At 46.4% G+C, this 21,702-nt stretch overlaps 1 long non-coding RNA gene across 1 annotated transcript in view; it reads left to right on the top strand.

Moving 5' to 3' along the window:
• The first annotated feature begins 7,208 nt into the window (after positions 1-7,208).
• Positions 7,209-21,702, top strand: part of LOC135898985 (uncharacterized) — a 30,249-nt gene continuing 15,755 nt past the window's right edge. The window contains exon 1 of the long non-coding RNA XR_010563473.2: positions 7,209-7,375. This is a non-coding gene — a long non-coding RNA (uncharacterized lncRNA). The remainder of the gene's footprint in view (positions 7,376-21,702) is intronic.

Genomic DNA, 21,702 nt, shown 5'->3' on the forward strand with positions numbered 1-21,702 from the left:
CCGCTTCACGCCGACTCAGACGCGATGGTCGACAATTGAGAGGGAAGCGTTTGCTATTATATGGGCCTTAAAGAAGTTTGACGACTGGCTTTTTGGTGCCGAGATAAACGTTGTTTCCGACCACAATCCATTGTCGTACCTTACAACTTCGACTCCACACGGGGCAAAATTGACAAGATGGGCGCTGGTTTTACAGCGATATCACGTGTCAGTGCGACATCGGAAGGGTGTCAGTAATGGTAACGCGGATGCTTTGTCCAGGCTTCACAACAGCTCATGGAAGCCAGCGTAATACTATAGTGCCATGCCAACTGGATGGGCGTGAATGTTCCTGCTCACTTGGCGCTGTATATTGCGGACTTTGTGAGTGCCGATTCAAGACACAGAGACACTAGAGTGCTCTTACAGTTTGGAACTGCAATCGTGTGCTTAATAGTTTGATGACATGTACTGTGTATTTCTTTTTACTCTCTTCTTGCTTTGTTATTTGAAAGTGTTTGTTGTTGTGATGTAATTAGGCTAGGGTGTGATTAGAATGTTCATTACGTAATCGCGGCAGTGATTTATCGTATCACTGAGCGAAAATCAGCCCAGTATACTCTTTAGGGGGAACGTGTTAGGCCGCTCATCGTCGAACCGGCAGAATGGACGGCGTAGGGCTGCATGATTGTTTTGTATATACTTTTGCAGTGCCGCGAGTTGCCCGCGCGTTTTGTGAATGGGGACGCGTCCACCCCCCCAGCGCCTCGGGCGGCGACCGTTTCTGTGGTGAGGGGTCGGACGGCCCGCGTGGTGTTGGGTGACGAGCCGAGGCGCGCGCCGCCGCGGGGGGCGCGGTGCAGAGGCGGCAAAACGGACTCGGAGAAAATGCTTTTACTCGGGCTTTGTTGACATTCCGCCGATGGTCATAATAGGGCCACGCGGACAAAGCTCGAGCGGACAAAGGTTGTATACGCGACGTTGTGGCGCCGGCTCTTGAGTCCCCTGCTAATTAGAGACGCAGCTGCCAGCAAGGTTGACCACGTCTGGCGCGTACGGAGCGGGGGGGGTTCACCCCCCTACGCGTTCGGACGGCAGCCACGTGCATCTTGTTTGGAGCGCTGGGGAGAGCCCGCTTTGTGTCGTGTTACAGCATGCAGTGCGCGCCGTAGAGAGGGGCGCGGCGTCGTTTGAAGAGCACCCGAGTCCGGATGCCGCCAGCGGTAATTAGTTTCCTACCAGGAAAAACCTTGAGGGGGGACTACGGTACGCGGTGTTGGGACACCAGCGCCCGAGCCACCCTTGCTGGCTAGAAACGCCGCTGAGGTGCGAGATGGCCTCAATAAATCATGCAGGCCTGGCGTGTTTGACGAGGCCGTCACTGACCACGTGGAAATAGGAGGGGGAGAAGAAGATGTGGGAAGAGGGAAAACAGGGTGGTTTTCCAATAGATTCGCTTATGAGGGTAAGCCCATCCCTTTGGGTTGTGGCTTAAGAAACTGTCAACTCTCATTGGCAATTGCTTCCGTGGGATGGGCTAACGACCCTACCGCCCTTTTTCTTTGTCTCTTTCCCCTATAACAACCGAGACGAGGTGCTTGTTCCTCAGTCTAGGCTGTAATCACTAAACCTGATAGAACAGTAAGACTCCGTACGATGCAACGCTAGTCTGGGCCGTAACCACTTAGTGGTAGAACAGTGAGACTCGGTTGGTCGTATGTAGTGACAGTTGTCCTAGGCTCTAACTTAAGAAAAAAGTAGAAGAGTAAGGCGCTGTTTACTTGTGTGTTTTGTATCAGTGTTCTTTTGCTAACTCTGTATTTGACTGTGTAAATATTTCCGTTGCAATATATCTTCAAGTTTTGTTACCTCCAACCTGCCTCCTGCTTCATCAACGCCGATAAACACCTTGAAGAGACTTTGGTCGACTTCAAGGAGAAACAAACATCAAGAAAAACTTAACTAACTACTTCTACTACAGATGACGACTTTGAATATTAACCCGAATAGCCTCAAATGCATTGAATGTTTTCTTATCTGACCGCAGTCATTGTGCTATTGCGAAGAATTACGGTTCCTCTCATTGTTCTGTTAGCAATGGCTTCTCTCATTGTTGCGTATTAGCTCCACAACTATTCCGTATCTATATAGGCAATATTCCAGATCACATTACCTCTCGTTTAAGGCTATCCGGCGACGACTGGGTTAACTATTGCGAAATGAATACCCCTTATGATGCACTTGTACTTGAATCTGCAGGAAAGTTTCTGAATGTTAGAATAAATGGTTAAGGACCCTTAATATTAAGCAATCCAAGTACATGACACGTTCATAAAGACTGGAAACTGGAGCCCATGACGACATACAAATATTTCGATGTTTACGTGTCTTATGAATTTTCACGGCATACTCACAGTAACTACGTGGTAGGTTGTGCCAGTGACACTCTCGGTTACTTTCGCCAACATTTAGTCAAACTCCAGCGCACCTAAATTTATTTACTTTACGCGACAATGATTCGTCAGAAACTCGAATACGCGTGTGCAGTTTGGGATCCGGCTCACGTTCAATCAGAAGAATCCCTTCAAAATCAACCAGCCCATTTTATTATGTTGAACAAATTACTTATTGCCAGTGTCTCGCAGAATAAATTGTCACTTAAGCTTAAACACCGTGCAGCATCTCGCACCTTTGTTTATTTCGAGGTTTCGAACCACCGTTAAATAAATCAGGAACTCATTTCGCATCCACTCTACGTATCATCCTGCATCAATCACAGCAGTGAGGTAGCTGTTCCTTGTCATATTGACAAGTTCCTGTACTTTTTTTAAGCCAAAAATTTCTTCTGAGTAGAACCACTTTTCCTGTTCCACCGCAACCATAGCCAATGCTTCATCATTCAAGATCGCTGTAACCAATTATGTTTCGAAACAACTCCAGTTTTGCTGTTTTACTTTTTCTTTCTATTTAGTGTTTCTGCCTATTTCCGACTAAGAAGTTTTGATTGTTTGTAAGCCATGCACCCACCCCTTAGGTAATGCCCATTAAACTCTGTGTTTATGATAATAAATAAATAAATGAATAAATGAATAAACAAATAATGAATGAATATTTGATTGAATGAATACACAAATAAATTAATAAATAAACCATGCCCCTCCACAAGGCAGTGCATGTGGCACCTCCTTGCACTAAAAAAGCTAGCACATTTTGCGGTAAAATGTACCTATCAACCCAGCTCAGCTAAACCGAAATATCCGTAAGTATGCTCATAATTTCGGGTGCGCAAGAACTTGACTGCACACAACAGCATACCGACTGATCTGCTGAATACCTCTGCAAAATCTCATCAACCTGCCGTTTTACGACCTCACCTAGTCCGAAAGGTACTACTCTTGGGCAAAGTCAAGTGATCTCACTTTTTGTAGCAGCTTCTCGTTATGCAACGTGAAGGCTGGTTCAGGTGCGTCGAATCCCTGGTTTGAGAGAGTGGATAGTCGAAATGGCATGATGTATCGAGATCACATCTTTTGTCACGTTTTACCAACGTAGATAATAAGCGTGCCAGCAAATATGTGGGCCTTTTTGTGGGATAAATATGTGGGATAGCCGAAAGTGGACGTGGAGGAGCCAAACGGTGAGACTAGAAATGAAATAGACCTCATAGTCTGCGCTAAGCCTGGCATCATACAAGATGTGGACGTGCTCAGCAAGGTGCGCTGTAGTGACCATAGGATGGTAAGAACTCGAATTAGCCCAGACCTGAGGAGGGAATGCAAGAAACTGGCACATAAAAAGCCGATCAATCAGTTAGCGGTAAAAGGGAAAATAGAGGAATTCCAGATCAAGCTACAGAACAGGTATTCGGCTTTAACTGAGGAAGAGGATCTTAGTGTTGAAGCAATGAACGACAATCTTGTGCGTATCATTAAGGAATGTGCAATAGAAGTCGGTGGTAACTCCCTTAGACAGGATACCAGTAAGCTATGGCAGGAGACGAAACATATGATCAAGAAACGCCAACGTATGAAAGCCTCTAACCCTACAGCTATAATAGAACTGGCAGAACTTTCGAAGTTAATCAACAAGCGTAAGACAGCTGACATAAGGAAGTATAATATGGATAGAATTGAGCATGCACACAGGAACGGAGGAATCCTAAAAGCAGTGAAGAAGAAACTAGGAATTGGCAAGAATCAGAGGTATGCGTCAAGAGACAAAGCCGGCAATATCATTGCTAATATGGATGAGATAGTAAAAGTGGCTGATGAGTTCTATAGAGATTTATACAGTACCAGTGGCGCCCACGACGATAACGGAAGAGAGCATAGTCTAGAGGAATTTGAAATCCCACAGGTAACGCCGGAAGAAGTAAAGAAAGCCTTGGGCGCTATGCAAAGCGGGAAGGCAGCTGGGGAAGATCGGGTAACAGCAGATTTCTTGAAGGATGGTGGGCAGATTGTTTTAGTGACCCTGGCCACTCTGTATGTGCAATGCCTCATGACCTCGAGCGTACCGGAATCTTGGAAGAACGCTAACATAATCCTAATCCATAAGGAAGCGGACGCCAAAGACTTGAAAAATTATAGACCGATTAGCTTGCTGTCAGTTGCCTACAAACTATTTACTAAGGTAATCGCAAATAGAATCAGGAACACCTTAGACTTCTGTTAAGCAAAGGACGAGGCAGGATTCCGTAAAGGCTACTCAACAATAGACCATATTCACGCTATCAATCAGGTAATAGAGAAATGTGCGGAATATAACCAACCCTTATATATAGCTTTCATTGATTACGAGAAAGCATTTCATTCTGTCGAATGATCAGCAGTCATGGAGGCATTACGGAATCAGGGTGTAGACGAGCCGTATGTAAAAATACTGAAAGATATCTATAGCGGCTCCACAGGCACCGTAGTCGTCCTTAAGGAAAGCAACAAAATCCCAATAAAGAACGGCGTCAGGCAGGGAGGTACGATCTCTCCAATGCTATTCACAGCGTGTTTACAGGAGGTATTCAGAGACCTGGATTGGGAAGAAATGGAGATAAAAGTTAATGGAGAATACCTCAGTAACTTGTGATTCGCTGATGATATTGCCTTGCTCAGTAACTCAGGGGACCAACTGCAATGCAAGCTCACTATCCTGGAGAGGCAAAGCAGAAGAGTGGGTCTTAAAATTAATCTGCAGAAAACTAAAGTAATGTTTAACAGTCTCGGAAGAGAACCACAGTTTGAACAACAGTTTGGAAATGCATCTACTTAGGACAGGTAGTGAACGCGGATCCGGGTTAAGAGACTCAAATAATCAGAAGAATAAGAATGAGCTGGCGTGAGTTGCGCAGGCATTCTCAGATCATGAACAGCAGCTTGCTCATATCCCTCAAGAGAAATGTGCATACCACCTGTGTCTTACCAGTGCTCACGCACGGGGCAGAAACCTGGAGGCTTACAAAAAGGGTTCTACTTAAATTGAGGATGACGCAACGAGCTATGCTAAGATGAATGATGGGTGTAACGTTAAAGGATAAGAGCAGATTGGGTGAGGGAACAAATGCTAGGTAATGACATCATAGTTGAAATCAAGAGAACAAAATGGGCATTGACAAGACATGTAATGAGGAGGGTAGATAACCGATGGTCATTAAGGGTTACGGACTGGATTCCAAGGGAAGGGAAGCGTAGCAGGGGGCGGCAGAAAGTTAGGTGGGTGGATGAGACTATGAAGATGGCAGGGACCACATGGCCACAATTAGTACATGACCGGGGTAGTTGGAGAAGTATGAGAGAGGCCTTTTCCCTGCAGTGGCGTAACCAGGCTGCTGCTGCTGCTGCTGCTGCTGTGGATGATGATGATGATGATGATGCTGATGATGATGATGGGCATCCTACTTCAAGGCTTAGTTCTCAAACATTCACACTTTTTAATTTGTATAAAGAAAGCAAATAAATGACGATCGAAGTTACCGTCACTATCAAAGAATATGAACACACGAAGAAAGGTGTCACAAGTAGATGAGTAAACTTATAGCAAAACTACTCGAAGCGTCACTCAAGGTATATGTGCCATGAAAAAGGAAAATTTGCCTGATAGGATTACTTCAAGCCAATAACAATATAGAAATCAGCACCACTTATTTTGAGGGTCGTTGAAGTTATTTCACATGTTGTGAGCAAATTTCAGTTCACTTCACATCGAATCCTATTATTGTCTTCATTACAAGCTTACTTAAAGGTGCAGTTGAAACTCGATTTGACGAAGTGATGACGACACTCGACTTAATTCATTGAATCGGAAAGTTTGTATAATCGTGAAAGAAATTTTTCGGTCGCTTGAAATTTAACATTGTAAGGTAGCGAAATGCAAAAGCTACCACGCCGTAGTAGTTGCACCTAATCCAGCCAGCGGTTGCATAAAGCATGAAGTAACGAAAGCAACCACCGCCTCCCCTACCGAGGCGGTGTTGAGTGCGCAGTTCCCTTCGTGGGCGCGGCGGGTAGCCTCGTCAAAATAAAGCTAGGGCCGCGACTAAAGCGCCTAGATGTTTTATCGCGTTAGTTTTAGAGCACATGCTCGAAGAAAAACCTGTCTGTGTCAAAATGAGAACCAAATCACCGCTCTTCTGAACCAATTATATCAGGAAAAACTTCGCCAGATGGGAGTTCGGCCGAGTTAGTTTAGTTAATTCGGGTTGATGTCAAGATGAAACCCTTAGGTGACCTGCCTTGGAATGGAAATTTCTTCGTTAGATTGGAAACTTCATAAAATCAGGTTTCATTAGGTTTACTTTTAACTGTATAAGCTTCAACCGCTGCTGAACAAGAGAATTTTTTTAATAGTCTTGGAGTGCAACTGCTTCATATTTGTCCTCAGTGCGTGATCATGGCGTCCGTCCCTGATACCAGCGGGCGAATGCTTCGTGCTGCGAGTTTATGTGCAATAGAAGAAAAGAACAAAACATCTGTATGACGTCCGTGCCGGTTACTACGCTTTAAACGTGCAATTCGAGATTCTGCCATATCTGCTGAGTCAAAAGGCGAAAAGCGAAAGGTATCCTTTAGAAACCTGCCGTACTTATATTTTCGGAAGCAAACAGAGACTATTATGTTTAAAACATTCTTTTTTATTAGACATATCGTGACATCTCAGCGTACAATTTCTCCAAAAAGAAATTGCTCAACATCGAGTCAGAAAAATACCTTATGTCGCACACTGTTGCGCCAGTCTGCCTACCTATAAAGACGTTGTGTGGCCGCTTTTGAATTTTTCATTCTGTACCTTCACCACTTGATTTGGCAGCAAAGACATGGAAGGAAGAAAGCTGTTAACTGCCTTTCTGCTTATCTTTACCTTCATGGTGTGGAAATCAAGCGGAAAGGTTTACAATTTAAAAAAGGTAGGATATATCTTCTTTTTTGTACGTTTGAGCAAAACGTCAACAAGGTGAATGCAGGAGCCAACGTTTCGACAAGTGTACTTGTCTTCTTCAAGGCCTGAAGAAGAGAAGGCCTTCAAGGTCTGAGGCCTTAAAGAAAACAAATACACTTGTCGAAACGTTGGCTCCTGCATTCACCTTGTTCACGTGTTGCTCACATTCTTGAATTTCCATCTCCCGCTTTCCGCGTGTTTTCCCTTTTTTACGTCTGTCATTTGACTTCATCGAAGTGGTGGTATGCCTGCAGTAACGCAGTGCTCCGTTAAAACGGCCCGTATCAAACACAATTTTTTTAAACGTGTTTAACACGATTGAATGGCTGAGTTTCAGTTTAGTGACAGTACGCCCATAACGAAAATAATTATATCTGGTCATAATAGGATATTCTAAGTGCATTACTTACTTGCTATATGCTTCTGGCTGCGTTGATGCTAGCGTCGATACTCGGTTCCTTTCCATGTCACGCTGCCGTCCGTGTCTATAGCCAGTCGTACTATCGTGTCTTTATAAAGCCTAATAATCGAGCATGTTGGTTTATATGAATGTTTTATTCATAAGGGTGCTTCTCTAAATTTCTGTAGCTATGCGACCACATGCGTCACTATCTGGTGGTACGTAAGATCACCCGGCATTAAGCAGCAGGCGCCGCTCCGCTAAGTCCTTCGAAGTCTCCACCGGCGATAACTTTAGGAGCTAGTGAATATGTCCAATACCGATAAGTTTCGGTCGCGCTCAGCATTCACTTGTTACATTCACAGTCTCGAGCGATGCTCGTTTATTACAGTGAAACTGTTTATGCGGACACGGTGCAGTCGTTTTCGGACTTGGCTGAAACTACCATCATTAGCAATGGCTAGAACATCGTCGTGTTGTACCACAGCTGGCTCGTTGGCGCCCCTTGGCTCTACCACGCTAAGGCGCTCGTGCCACTTCTTATACGTTCGTCGTTGTCGTCGTCTTCTTCCGCAACTGGTTTCGTTGTCACTTGTCATTTCAACGTAGAATTTCACTCTTCTTCTCCAGTCGTAATGGGTATGAGCCATTGCTTAAGGGAGTATGAGCCATTTGTTGTCTTGCGTGACGGGCAGATTTAATTTTGTAGCAATTGAATTCTGAATAATCGCAAGCGGCAGCGTGGGACAGATGTTGCTATTCACACCACCGAGCAAACTCGAAACATCGAATGCAAGCGACAACGGCGGACTACAGGCATGCCGTCACTGACGTCATTCTCTCCGTCGCAGCCGAGTGTGTGTGGAACCTCACTAAGAAACACAGAGACGTTAATCGTCAAAACAATCCAACCAATTGTCAAAACTATTGCAGCACCCTCATCTTCAGTGGTAGGCCCTGCTCCCAATATACGAAACTTTGGATTAATGCTTCTGCAGATTGTTTGTTTGTTTATAAGCTTGTTTAAAAATATTTGTTTGCTTGTTGTTTTTTTTCACCCCTAGAATCGCCTCATTGAGGCTGCAGTATGTATAAATAAATAAATAAATAAATAAATAAATAAATAAATAAATTTAAGTAGGCAGTGCAATACACGTACCTATACGGCATCTTAGCAGTACCTCGCAACAGTGGGGCAGCTGCAAGGCTCTTTAGCCAATAAAAAAAAAGCTAAAGCCGCTCAAGATGAGTTCCTCCATGCCGCGACATCTGCTCGTCGTGTGATCGATGTCTCTGGCGTCTGCTTGCTTCTCTTGTCGGTACTCGCTCCCCACAGTGGATATAGTTTCCTTATAATGCTTGAAAGTGTAGGAAAAAGAAATGCTAATAACTTCCTTGTGATCAAGACAAAGTGTGGCCGTATAGTACCGTTACGTATATCACATCAGATAACCCCGCATCGTTATATGCTCCAACTAAATTAACTAAGCATCCATTATTGTTCTGCCGAAGCTCGCTTGATACAGAAGCCCGACAGCTTGATTTTCGCCGAAACTGATGGGGCAGAATGGTCAAGAAGATACTTGTAGATGTGTCGCACGTGACGGATGTTCTTCTGTAGGGAAGCGGCACCTCCATAAGCTGGTGCGAGGAGCCATTTCACCGCAATTCGCGCAGCTTGTGGCCCTTTTTCTGGGCAAATGCTAGAGCTTGGAAATCCACAGGGCCAGCAGGCACAGCGCCGAACCATGACAGTTTGTCGGCTGCCTTAATTATGGTCCCATTGATAGGGCAAATCTTCGAAGAAAATTCGGAGATGCAGTTAAGTTGCCGAAGCTCACGTTGCGAGCGCAAGTAACTGTTGTTCTTGAAAACGAAGGTGAACGGCTTGTGGTCGATCAGAATGTAAAAACTACTGTCTTTAAAAAAGAAATGGAAATGCTCAACAGTGCATAGACGACCAACATTTTCCTCCCAAAACTGCTGTAGCGAGCTTCTGTAGGTTTGAGGTGCTTTGAGAACAAGTCGATCTGCCTCAAATTGTGTCATCGTGTTGCTGCAGTACTGCACTCACTGCCGTAGTTGATGCGTCTACCACAAGGGGAGTTGGTGCATCGGGCAACGTATGAACCAGCAACACTGCAGCCGCCAACCGCGTTTTGGCTTCCTGGAAGGAGTGTTTCTGCACCGAGGACCAGTGGGACGTACGCGTTTTCTTTCTTTTTTTTTTGGAGTCGCGACGCAGCAGGTCTGTAAGCGGTTGATTAACTTGCGTGCAGTGTGGCGTAAAGCGCGTGTAAAAAATTACGAGCGCGAGACACTTGTGAAACTTTCGGAAGGAGGTTGGAGAGAGGAAGTCTTCGACAGCCCGCACACTTGATTTCAGTGGCTTGAAGCCTTGGGGTGAAATGCGATGGCCGAGGAAATCAAGGGCTTCAACTCCGCAAATGCATTTCTCGGTCATTAGGACCAGGCCTGGTGCATCCAGTCGATCAATAGAATGCGAAAGTGCATTTGTGCTCTTCGTGTTTGCGGCTTCCAACAAAAATGCCGCCAAGGTAGACAAAAATGAATAAGAGTGCGCCTAACCTCGTCCATGAACCTTTGAAAAGTTTCCGTCGGATTTTCAAACCGTAAGGTGTGCGCACAAACTCAAATAGACTGAAGGGAGTAGCGAGTGCTGTCTTCGGAATGTCGCTTGGCTCGACATTTTGCGGTAGGTGACAGATTAATGTTACTGTATATTTTGCTTCCAGTGAGACGGGCCCCGAAGTCATGTATTTGTGGAAGGGGATATTGATCCGGAGTAGTGACGGCATTGAAAACTCAGTAATCACCACAAAGCCTCCAATCACCACAGTCTTGCTTGGGAGCTAGATGAAGAGGCCAAGACGAATTGCTGGAGGAAGCACGAATAAAGCCGAGCCGAAACATTTGTTCGAACTCACGGTGGGCGACTTCTAAACTCTGTACAGGGAGCGTCCGTGTTTGCGTGGTGACAGATGGATCGGCGGTGCTGATATGATGCGTCACCTTGTGTTTCACGGACAGCGCATCGTTTCGGGGATTCGTGAGTTACGGGTACTCAGCGACTGTTTTGTCGTAAGTTGGGACCAGCCGAAAAGTACAGATGCCACATGAGGTGAGGTTAGACTGCAGGCCAAGTACGTCGAGGGATGTGACCTCATACTTCAGGCACATATCGCGAACACTCACATCTAGGTTGGAACGGCTCAGGAAGTCCGCTCCCAGCATGTAAAGGCTGACGTCGACGATCACACACATATCTGTGCAAGCGCCGGAGTCCGATGTCTAGCGTTATTGAAAGCAGCCCACATGATATGACGCGATTGCAGTGTACACTGTGTGGAGCGTGGGTGTGGACTTGCCGCGCTGGCGATCTGCGGCCATGGCGGGAGCGATAGACAGCTCGGCTCCGGCTTCGATGAGGAGGCGAGTGCCGGTGATGCAGCCGACTACCAAGGTTAGGCGGCTTGCGCGAGGGCGGCTTGCGGCTTCCTCCAGGAATGAGGAGGCGGGTGCCGTTGATGCGGTCGACTACGACGATCAGGCGGCTTGCGCGAAGGCCGATGTCGCATGCCGGCGTTAGTGACTGGCTGGTGGGTTTCCTGCTCACGGACACGGCTGGGTGGCGCGATTTGCTTGTTTTCGAAACGACGGTGGTACCAGCGCTACTCCCGCGGCGAGTCTCTAGGTGCGCTGCGAGACTGTGAAGGCGAATCGTTGCACCGAGATTAGTCGCCAATGTTGCCACCTATTTTCACCTTCTCCAGTGCACTTGTAAGGTGGTCGACTGCTTCCTCCAGGCGCGAGAGTGGGTTGCCTGGCTCCGAGACACTCGCAGAGGCGATATGTAGCTGTGCCGCAGACGATCAGTCGCATATGCGATGAGCTAGTGCAGCTAGCCGATCGAGACTCGTCTCCTCCGAACCTGCGATCACTTTGCATGCGGAATGTGGGAGGCGCCGCAAGCAAAGCTCGTGCGAAATTGCACGCTGGCTCTCGTTTGCGGAGTGGCCAACCACCAACCGATGCAACAGATGCAAGAGTTGTGACGGTCGTTGCTCGCAGTGCTCCTTGTGGTGGAGGTGTTGAAGCCTAATCTGTTGCGATGGCTCAAACCACTGCAGGACAGGGCGCTTTAGGTCGTCGTGTGCTGCGGCCGAAGGCGTACCAGCTAGCAAGTCGTCTATGGCATCGACGATGTCGGAGGGCAGCGCGGTGACGACGTGCAGGTACCTTGCTACGAATGAAGTGATGCGCGGGAGTTGAAAACAGGCCTCTACTTTCATAAACTAAACCCAATGATTCTTGTACCAAAAGCTGGGAAGCTCAAGCTCTGTGGTGATGACAAGAGACGTAATAGTGGCGTCGTCTCTGTCAGCACGAGGAGGAGCAGCGTCGTCCATGGCTAGACATCGAAAAAAAGTACGTGCGCAGCTTGCACTACTGGTGCGAGGCTGGAATCAACAGCAGAGCTTGAGATCAGCTAGCTTTAACTTGGCTTGCCTAAGTAGTTTCTGGGTTTTGTGGGCTTATGCAAGGTTTTGCTAAGTTGTTGGTAGGCTTGACTGAGCCATTGCTAGATTTCGGGAGGTTATGGTAGGCTTGGCTAAGTTGTTTCTAGGTTTCGCGAAGTTTTGCTAGGTTTTTCTAAGTTTTCTAGGCGGGCTTGGCGCTGGAAGTTTTCGAGCAGTCGCAGGCTGGGATTGCTTTTTCGGTGACGTCCAGCATTCAGGTGCCGACTTCTGCGTTACCTGGATTGAAACTGGGGACCCACGACTCGGCGTCGCCTCTTCTCAGCCCCAGCTTCGGTGCGGTGTTCCGGATTATCTCGGCGGCGTTGCATCGCTCCTCGCTTCACAGGGCAACGTTCTTCTTGGTAAGCCGTTTCTTCTTCGGGCGTACGGATTTTCTTCGGTCTTCCCACGGCATCAGCGCATACGTACGGAGTATAGAAGGAGAGACATGCGTCGCCGCGCCTGCTTTTCCTAGCATTTACTCACCTGTCACGTCATGACTCCGCCTTACGCGCGTGGGGTGCGAGGAAGTTAAGTGGTTCGGTGATCTCGCTGGTGGTTTCTAGGCAACGCGAGGTGGCGCATAGCTAAGCTGAGTTTTCTGTTCAACGCTTCACGGCACAACTAATCCTTAAACAGCTCCGCTATTAAAACATAAATTTCCCGGGTAACCACTTGCTGGCAGCTCGGTTTAATACGTGCAAGTAATACACGTTGTGAGAGGTTGACAAAAGAGTGTGATTGGCTTTATTCAAGAGTAAAAGCAGGTTTGCCAACTGGCAGTGGTGGTGCCCCTGTCGGACAGACTCATCGGTTCTAGCACGGGCAATGACGCCCACAGCGGGGACAACGAATTGACGGGTGGTTGCTGCAATAAAATATAGCCATACAGTCGCCTGCCTGCTGCTATTGGCAATCCAAGAACATTGCTGGGCCCGAGTATCAAATAACGCCTTTTAAAACGATGGCCTAAGTGCTACTTGATTGGCTTAAAAACGCGTCTTGGGACACTTCTGGCCGAAATTGTGCATTGGCAAAAAAAAAACATAAGGAGGCACACCTTCTGGAAGAGACCGTGGCATGATGAGACCGTTGTGTGTTAGTTACTTGGAAATGTACAAGGTAAAAACACCGGTTTCATTGTAGGACATTACAAGCAACTCCTCCTTTTGCTTACCCACGGAATGGGCCGCATGATCACGTCCATACGTAGCTATAATATGCAAGAAGCACAATTTCCTCAAGGGCCCCTCACCAGTCCCCATAGTAAATTTGGTTATCCAGTTGAAGTTGTTACGTGTCCTCAAGGAAGGGTTACACCACAAAAATTTTTCGAATTGGCTCATTAATATGAGCCTATGATTTCAGCAGGCGGGCTCCACTGCCAAGCAACACCCTCTCTCAACTTGCCCCGTCTAGCCTCAGCAAGCGAAATTCCTTGCCTGCGTTCTCCGATACCGGACCTCGCGGATCGCGTTGCGCATACGTCACAGGCTTCGTCTTCATTTTTTTTTCTCCTCGCTTTTTTTTGCGGCACTACGCACTTACGCTGATTACGTCTCGCGAACTGTCCGCACAACACACGATCTTGTGTGCTGTGCACAATGAACGATGACTAGTGGTATAATTCAGTGGTACACAATATCTGAGGCAGAACGTGCTCACGCGCTGGGTCACGGTAGAAATGGCGTAGTTTCGGTACCTGCGGACGTGACTGCACGACCGTGGCAACAAGCAGAGGAAGCGGACATACGTCTCTTTTGCTTTGGTGTGAATTAAAATGAGAAACGTGTAGACATTCCGTTTGTGTGCTTTATTATTTCTCTAAACTTCAATTCGTCAATTCAAGCAACTGATCGCACAGATAACATATGTTGTCTTGAATAATTTTCGAAGTCACGTGTGACCACGAGCGACGTCCAACTGCAGACACGAGCAGGTAGGCACAGACACACGAGTATGTCATCAGGAAAAACGCTGCTCTGTTTGAAATTTCAGATCTTTCAGTGGCACATAGCGCTGTAATAATGTGTAGACACGATGTTATCGCGCAATGTATGCTCTGCGCTCGTAAGCTCGAAATGATCAGAGCTGGTGAGGGGCCCTTTAAGGGATAAAATGACAAATGACGTTGGGGCCACGGCACTGGCACTGCGATCCTACGCTCACCGCTGATGTTTATAAAGGTCCTGTTGCCGATTTTCCTGGGCCGGCCATGGTCTGTTTCTTCGATGCAACCGGTCCCGATGACACCCATCCGTGAATGGCACAGCGATAGAAGCTCCCCCTGGCTCGGCGCAATTTCGTCAACGGACTGCGGTCTATCAATACCGGTTTTCGCCACTTCACCTCTGCTGGATGCTCCGCCACTTCTGGACGCCGCAGATTTTTCCGTCTGGCAACGTGGGACTGAATCAGTTGAGCGGGCAGTACACAAGTGCGCGCATTCCAACGCCGCCCTGGGCCACGGCACTGGCACTGCGATCTTACGCTCACCGCTGATGTTTGTACAGGTCCTGTTTCCGATTTTCCTGGGCCGGCCATGGTCTGTTTCTTCGATGCAACCGGTCCCGATGACACCCATCCGTGAATGGCACAGCGATACAAGCTCCCCCTGGCTCGGCGCACTTTCGTCAACGGACTGTGGTCTATCAATACCGTTTTTTGCCACTTCACCTCTGCTGGATGCTCCGCCACTTCTGGATGCCGCAGATTTTTCCGTCTGGCAACGTGCGACTGAATCAGTTGAGCGGGCAGTACAAAAGTGCGCCATTCCAACGCCGCCCTGGGCCACGGCACTGGCACTGCGATCCTACGCTCACCGCTGATGTTTATACAGGTTAGCTACTACGACGCTTATTCCTATCGTGACGATGATGTATGTCTTTAACGGTGTTGTGGCCACCCCATGTTTTGAAAAGTGTTCGCGCTTGTGCATCGTATCTGTTGTGCCTGCTTGTTCTGGATGGTGATGTCGAGCTAAACCCTGGACCCATGACCAAGGCTCAAGAGGAAAAGCTAGACCTTGTGGCTGGCTCCATCTTGCGTGTTGAAGCTAGTAATTCTGCGCTGCAAGAATCTGTGAACAAGGTGCTTCATATGCACGTTGAGTTAAAGAATGATTTAGAAAAACTGACAAAGCGTGTCCTTGATCTAGAGCAGAAAGTTGCAGCGGCCCCATGTGCTCAGTCCATCACGAGCAGTGACAACGGTATCGTAGGCGTGCAGGAGAAAAATTGACGACCTCGAAAATCGCTCTAGGCGGTCTAACGTTCTCTTTTATGGATTAACAGAGTCGGCGAGGTCTGAAACTTGGGAAGAGTCAGAACGACTCGTAAGTAATTTCTGTACCGAAAAACTTGGGCTTACCGTGACGTCGATTTCGAGAGCACATTGTGTGGGCCGCTTTTCGTCTGAGAAGAAGCGGCCTACCATAGCCAAATTTTTCAATGAGAAGGAAGTTGAATTGGTTCTGAGCCGCGGCCATAAGTTGAAGAACACTAACTTCAGCATCTCGCGAGATTACTCGGAAGCAGTTCGCGAAAAGCGACGGAGACTTCTCCAGTTCTCGAGAACTATGAAGAAAGACGGAGATCGAGTGCGCCTGGTTTTCAACAAACTGCACTTAAACAATGAAGTTTACGAGTGGAACACCAATGAAGGCCAGGCTGTTCTTCTTTCTCGGCGCAGGGATCAATGATGCTCCTCCTCCTTTGTTTCATTAAGCTCAGTTTCATCTACTGGATCACCCGTAAAATTGCACTCTAGCACTGATAACAAATTTCTCTTTTTATACACCAATGCTAGAAGTGTTATCGCTAATGGTATTGCACTCTCATCGTTCATCGATTCATTCCAGGCTTCTTTAGTGTTACTTACCGAGACCTGGCTTAACAACACCATACACGATAACAACATCTTTACGAGTGAATCCACTTTCAAGTTTTTTCGATGTGATAGGCAACAGCGTAGAGGGGGCGGTGTGCTCATCGCGATAAAGGAAGAATTCATCGCCGCACCCATCATTATCGATTCTTTTCTGGAATGTATTTGGATTTCCCTGAAGGGTGCAGCATTTGGTACGATAATTGGCGTTTTTCATCGTCCACCCGACATGTCTGCCGCGTTTTCCGTTGAGTATCATCGAGTGTTGAGCGAGGTGTGCGCGCATTTTCCGAGGTCGGTGATTATCATATTTGGGGATTTCAATTTTCCAAATATAGATTGGTCGACGCTGTCCCTATCGGCCACGGATGCGGCCGCACATACCTTTCTCAGCACTTGTCTTGACTTTTCATTAACCGAACTTATTAGTCAACCAACACGATCCACTGAAACTTCTGCCAATATACTAGACTTAATTTTAACTAATAATCCTGATATATTATCCGACATAACTCATGAAGCAGGCATCGCTGACCATGATGTCATAACTGGATGCATTAACTTTTGCGTGAGCAAAAGAATAATTACCAAAAAGAAAATAAGGTGTTACGGTAAAGCCAATTTCGACGCAATTAACAATGAATTAACAACATTTTCAGGTCAATTTCTGCATGATTTTCATTCCCGTTCCATTGAACAGAACTGGGTCCTGTTTAAGGCCACCCTCAGTTCACTCATTGACACCTACATTCCTGTGTTATCCATTTCCTGCAAAAGCAGTTCTCCATGGTTTACAAACAAGCTTCGGCGGCTTAATAACATAAAGAAAAGACTTTACAGGCAGGCTAAGCTGACTGGTCTAGCGAGTGCTCATGATAAACACAAAGCATGTGAAAAGGCTTATAAGGCATTACTAAAATCCACTCGCAAATACTTTTTTTCTCGTGATTTACCATCCATGCTAAAAAGTAATACTCGTCACTTTTGGCGTGTGGTGAACCCTGCAATTCGCACTGACATCATTCTTACTTATTCTTTTGGTGTTCCCATCACCGATTCAGATTGCGCTCAACTTCTTAACGATACGTTTGTAACAATTTTCACCCATGAAAACATTAACTCATTGCCAGCTTTAAAGACATTAGTGGGAATCACAATGCATGAGGTAGACATCAGTGAGGCTGGTGTTTTATCTCTACTAACTAATCTTAAAATGTCACCTAGTGCCGACCATCTAGGTTTCAACAATAAAATTTTAAAGAATACATCGCATAGTATTTGTCCTCTGTTAACAGCTCTATTTTCCCAGTCACTATCAACTGGTGGTATTCCTAATGACTGGCGCATTGCTAAAATAATACCCATTTTCAAATCAGGTGATCGTGCTTCTCCCCTTAATTATCGTCCCATCTCCTTAACCAGCACTATTTCTAAATTACTCGAACATATCATACACAGTCAAGTAATCAACTTCCTTGAAGACAATAACATTATTTTTAAGCATCAGCACGGTTTTCGCAAGGGCTACTCGTGCGACACACAACTTGCCGGATTTATTAACGACATACACGCACTAATAGACGCCGGGTTCCAGGTTGACGCAATATTTTTAGATTTTTCTAAGGCATTTGACCGTTTTCCACACCATAGGTTGGTACTTAAACTTTCACAGCTTAACATTCACCATACTATAATTGCATGGATCACCGATTTTCTCTCATCTAGAATTCAGTTTACATCAGTTGACAATTCCAACTCATGTTATGGTGATGTTACGTCTGGAGTTCCACAAGGCAGCGTACTTGGTCCTTTACTCTTTCTAATTTATATCAATGATTTACCCAGTTGCGTTTCATCTAAAATCAGACTATTTGCAGACGATTGTGTAGTTTACCGATGTGTAACAAGTAACACCGATAGCCACTTACTACAAACTGACCTGGACGCAATAAGTGCATGGTGTTCTAATTGGTTAATGCCATTAAATATTTCCAAAACTAAACTCATGTCTTTCACCAATAGGCCACGAATTCTAACCACCTACTCCCTTGATAACAACCCTGTGGAACTCGCAACTACTTACAAGTACCTTGGCATCAATCTTCAATCAAACTTATCATGGAATAATCATATTAACCTTACCCTTGCCTATTCAAATCGTTCTCTCGGACTTATTAAACATAACTTAAAAGAAGCCCCAATGCATGTTAAAAAACTAGCATACACAACATTAATCCGTCCTAAACTAGAATACGCGTCTGCCATCTGGGATCCCGAACAAACGTATGTCATAAGTAACATCGAAGCCTTGCAGAACCGTGCTGCGCGATTTATATTTTCAGATTATTCACGTTACACCAGCCTCACCGCGTTAAAGAATAAAGCTGACTTGGACAACTTAGCACTTCGCCGTAAAATTTCTCGCCTAACACTTTTCCATAAGCTTTATCACCATCCATCACTTCACGATGATTTCTTTCAGTCACCAACAGTTATTTTTCCACGCCGTGACCATCCATACAAAGTCAAACGCATTAATTACCAGTCATCCCATTACGCATCTTCGTTCCTGCCACGCACAATAGCTGAATGGAACGCCTTACCATCAGTCATTGCCGTGGAACCAGACTTGACTAAGTTTCAACATTTAATTCGCTCACGACTTGTCGACTAATCGTATTATTATTCTTTTTTGGGACTTTTACAGTGTTCCTCGATATTTGTTGGTGTTTTTTAGCGCAGTTCACTTATGTTCTCCTAATATGTACTAATGTTTTCTCTGTAATAATTGTGACCTAATTATCTTGTATATTACCTATGTTTCACTGTATTATTACTTCTGTTAACCTCTCTTGTTTTTAGTATGTACAAACTATAACCAGTGCTGGTGATTGACCCCCCCCCCCCCATGTAATACCGTCGTAATGAGGGCCTTTGGGGGTACTTTGAATAAATAAATAAATAAATAAATAAATAAATAAAAAGGGCATATTTTCCTGCGAAGACACAGTGTCAGGCGAATCTTGTTCCGTCGCCTCTATTAGCAGAATGAACAGTCAGAAGCAAGGTGTTTGCCGTAACACGCACAAAACATTGTGTCAAACAACAATGGCAAAGAATAAAATCACAGCATTGGACCTAAATCTGAACTGTTATGAAAGCTTTTCTTTGGCGTTGTCTCAAGAAATCAGTACATCCCTCTAGAAAACCCACCACGACGAATATTATGCACAAAGCGTGCTGTTCTTGAACGTAACCGTCGATAGGCTGGTAAATTACCATAAGACTGTCACCGATGTAGTGTACCATGTTCTTCCCGGCATGACCTCTGACCTGGCCCACGAAGCGCTGACAGTTAGTGTTTGCGTGACGGGGACGGGCATGCTGATGGGAAACCAAGCGTTAGACCTGGGTGTAGCCGCGAGGGGCCTCACCAACGCAAAACCTCAGGAAGGACTTCGGTGACGCCAGCTGCTGAGCAGGGACCCAGACCAGCGCACCAAGACCCGATCGTTTATGCCGACACGCAGCGCTGACACGTCTATTGTCCTTGTGTCCAAAAGCACTGCTTACTTTTTGCAGCTCACTTCGCCACATCTATTTTCACGTGCGCTTCTTTGCGCCAGTACTTTGTCTCGTCTTCTTCATTTTTTATGTGATCACAAACGTCGCCTGCAATTATCACTGACGACACAAAGAAATGCTTGAGTTATTAGAGTTATTACCTAGTTAGCGGTACTATAGTTTACGATATCTACTATCATTTCCATAAGCAAAAATACACAGGGCATTTAGGTTACCCCTAACATTACTTGAAGGGGAAGCTCAAGTGCTGATGCGTCAAAGATGGAGACATGACGTACACCTTACCCTTAATTCACTTAGTCATCCGTCTTGATTTGCTCACTGATCCTCCTAATTCGGCACATCTGTCCAAGATCGTGGGTACGAGTTCATTTATTACCTCAATCTTAACTGTGCCCTAATTACCTCCACCTTTATTAACATTAAAGGACGTGGATTAGACTCCCAGATACGGTCGTCGGTTCAAGTGCCCTAATTGACTCTAACATCGCCTTCATTAACTACACCCTAAAAACAATCGAAGGTGCTATGTTTGAGTGCCTTAGTTACCTCTATCTCAATTAACTGTGCCTCAGTTACTTCCGCCTTCATTAACACCAACAGGTCGCGTGTTGGACTACCACCTGTGGTCCCTTACTCGGACGCTGCAGCCTCTGTCGTCAACCCGTGGCGTACAGCTGACAACCGGCAAATTTGCTATTCCTGGCATTTTCCGGGCCAAGAAGCATGATTCTGCCGCCGTCGCAGACACCATTTACCTGACAGTCGGAGCGCCTCAAGCGACAGGCCTGCTCTACTTCCGTGTCATGACCCATCTAACTTTCCTTCAGACTCGTCATACAGTCGCCACCCCTTCGATTCACGCCGGTCGCCTTCCCCGCGTCGCCGATTCATTTCCACAATGGATAGCCGGCCCAGCCCAGCCCGAGAGGAAAAGTAACAGTCGCAGTTCCAGAGTAAAGAACTGCGTTTACGTCGAACATTTCAAGCCCTCATACTGCCCCGGCGAACGAAATTGAACTGTGCGTAGACGGCGTCACCGTAAATGCAATTATCGACACCGGAGCCGCTGCTTCTATTATTGGTGGGAAGCTGTGCCGCAATTTGAACAAAGTGACCATTCCCCTTACCTCTCTTTCTCTACGTACGGCAACCTCGCATCGCATTCAGCCTTCAGCGTCATGTAGAGCCCGGGCCATCATTCAAAGCGTTATGTATGTTCTCGAATTTGTCGTCCTATCGTTCCTCGCACGACATTATTCTTGGATGGAAGTTTCTACCTGTCAATCAGGCTCTTATGGACTGCACTCGTGTCGAAGTTATGTTATCAGTGCCCTGCTTTGACCCTGACGACAGCTATTCTCCTAAAGTTGTTGCCGCCTCTGACATCGATATCGCAACTTTCTCCACCGCTATGGTCTCTGTGTCATGTAACTCTGCTGCGAACTCATCCATTGTGTTTACGCTGTCGGCCACTCGCCGCGCCGCCGGAACTTTCTGCTTCCATTTCCTGTCGTCACTTTTTGCGATGGTTTTGCTGCCCTTTACGCGTGCAATGTGTCTGCCTGCCCATCATCCCTACTCCGCGGCGAGTGCCTGGGTACTTCTGAAACTTCCGATTGCGGTCTCCCGGCCACCATGTTTGTTGATACGGCATCACTTCCGATTTGTGCCGTCACTTCATTCGCCGCGACTGATACCCCTGTAGACGTCTTCGCTCGTACCGTCAACGCTGAACTCACACCTGCATAGCCTAAAGAAATAATCAAGCCCCTCTAACGTTTTCTTACCTCATTTGACATTGACCAACAATCCATGGGCCGTATCGACACCAGTCAACAATCATCATTGCGCCAGCTTCCGTATAGTGTGTCGCGCGTTGAA

The sequence above is a fragment of the Dermacentor albipictus genome, chromosome 7 (genome assembly GCF_038994185.2).
Source record: "Dermacentor albipictus isolate Rhodes 1998 colony chromosome 7, USDA_Dalb.pri_finalv2, whole genome shotgun sequence".
Taxonomy (NCBI): Eukaryota; Metazoa; Arthropoda; class Arachnida; order Ixodida; family Ixodidae; genus Dermacentor; species Dermacentor albipictus.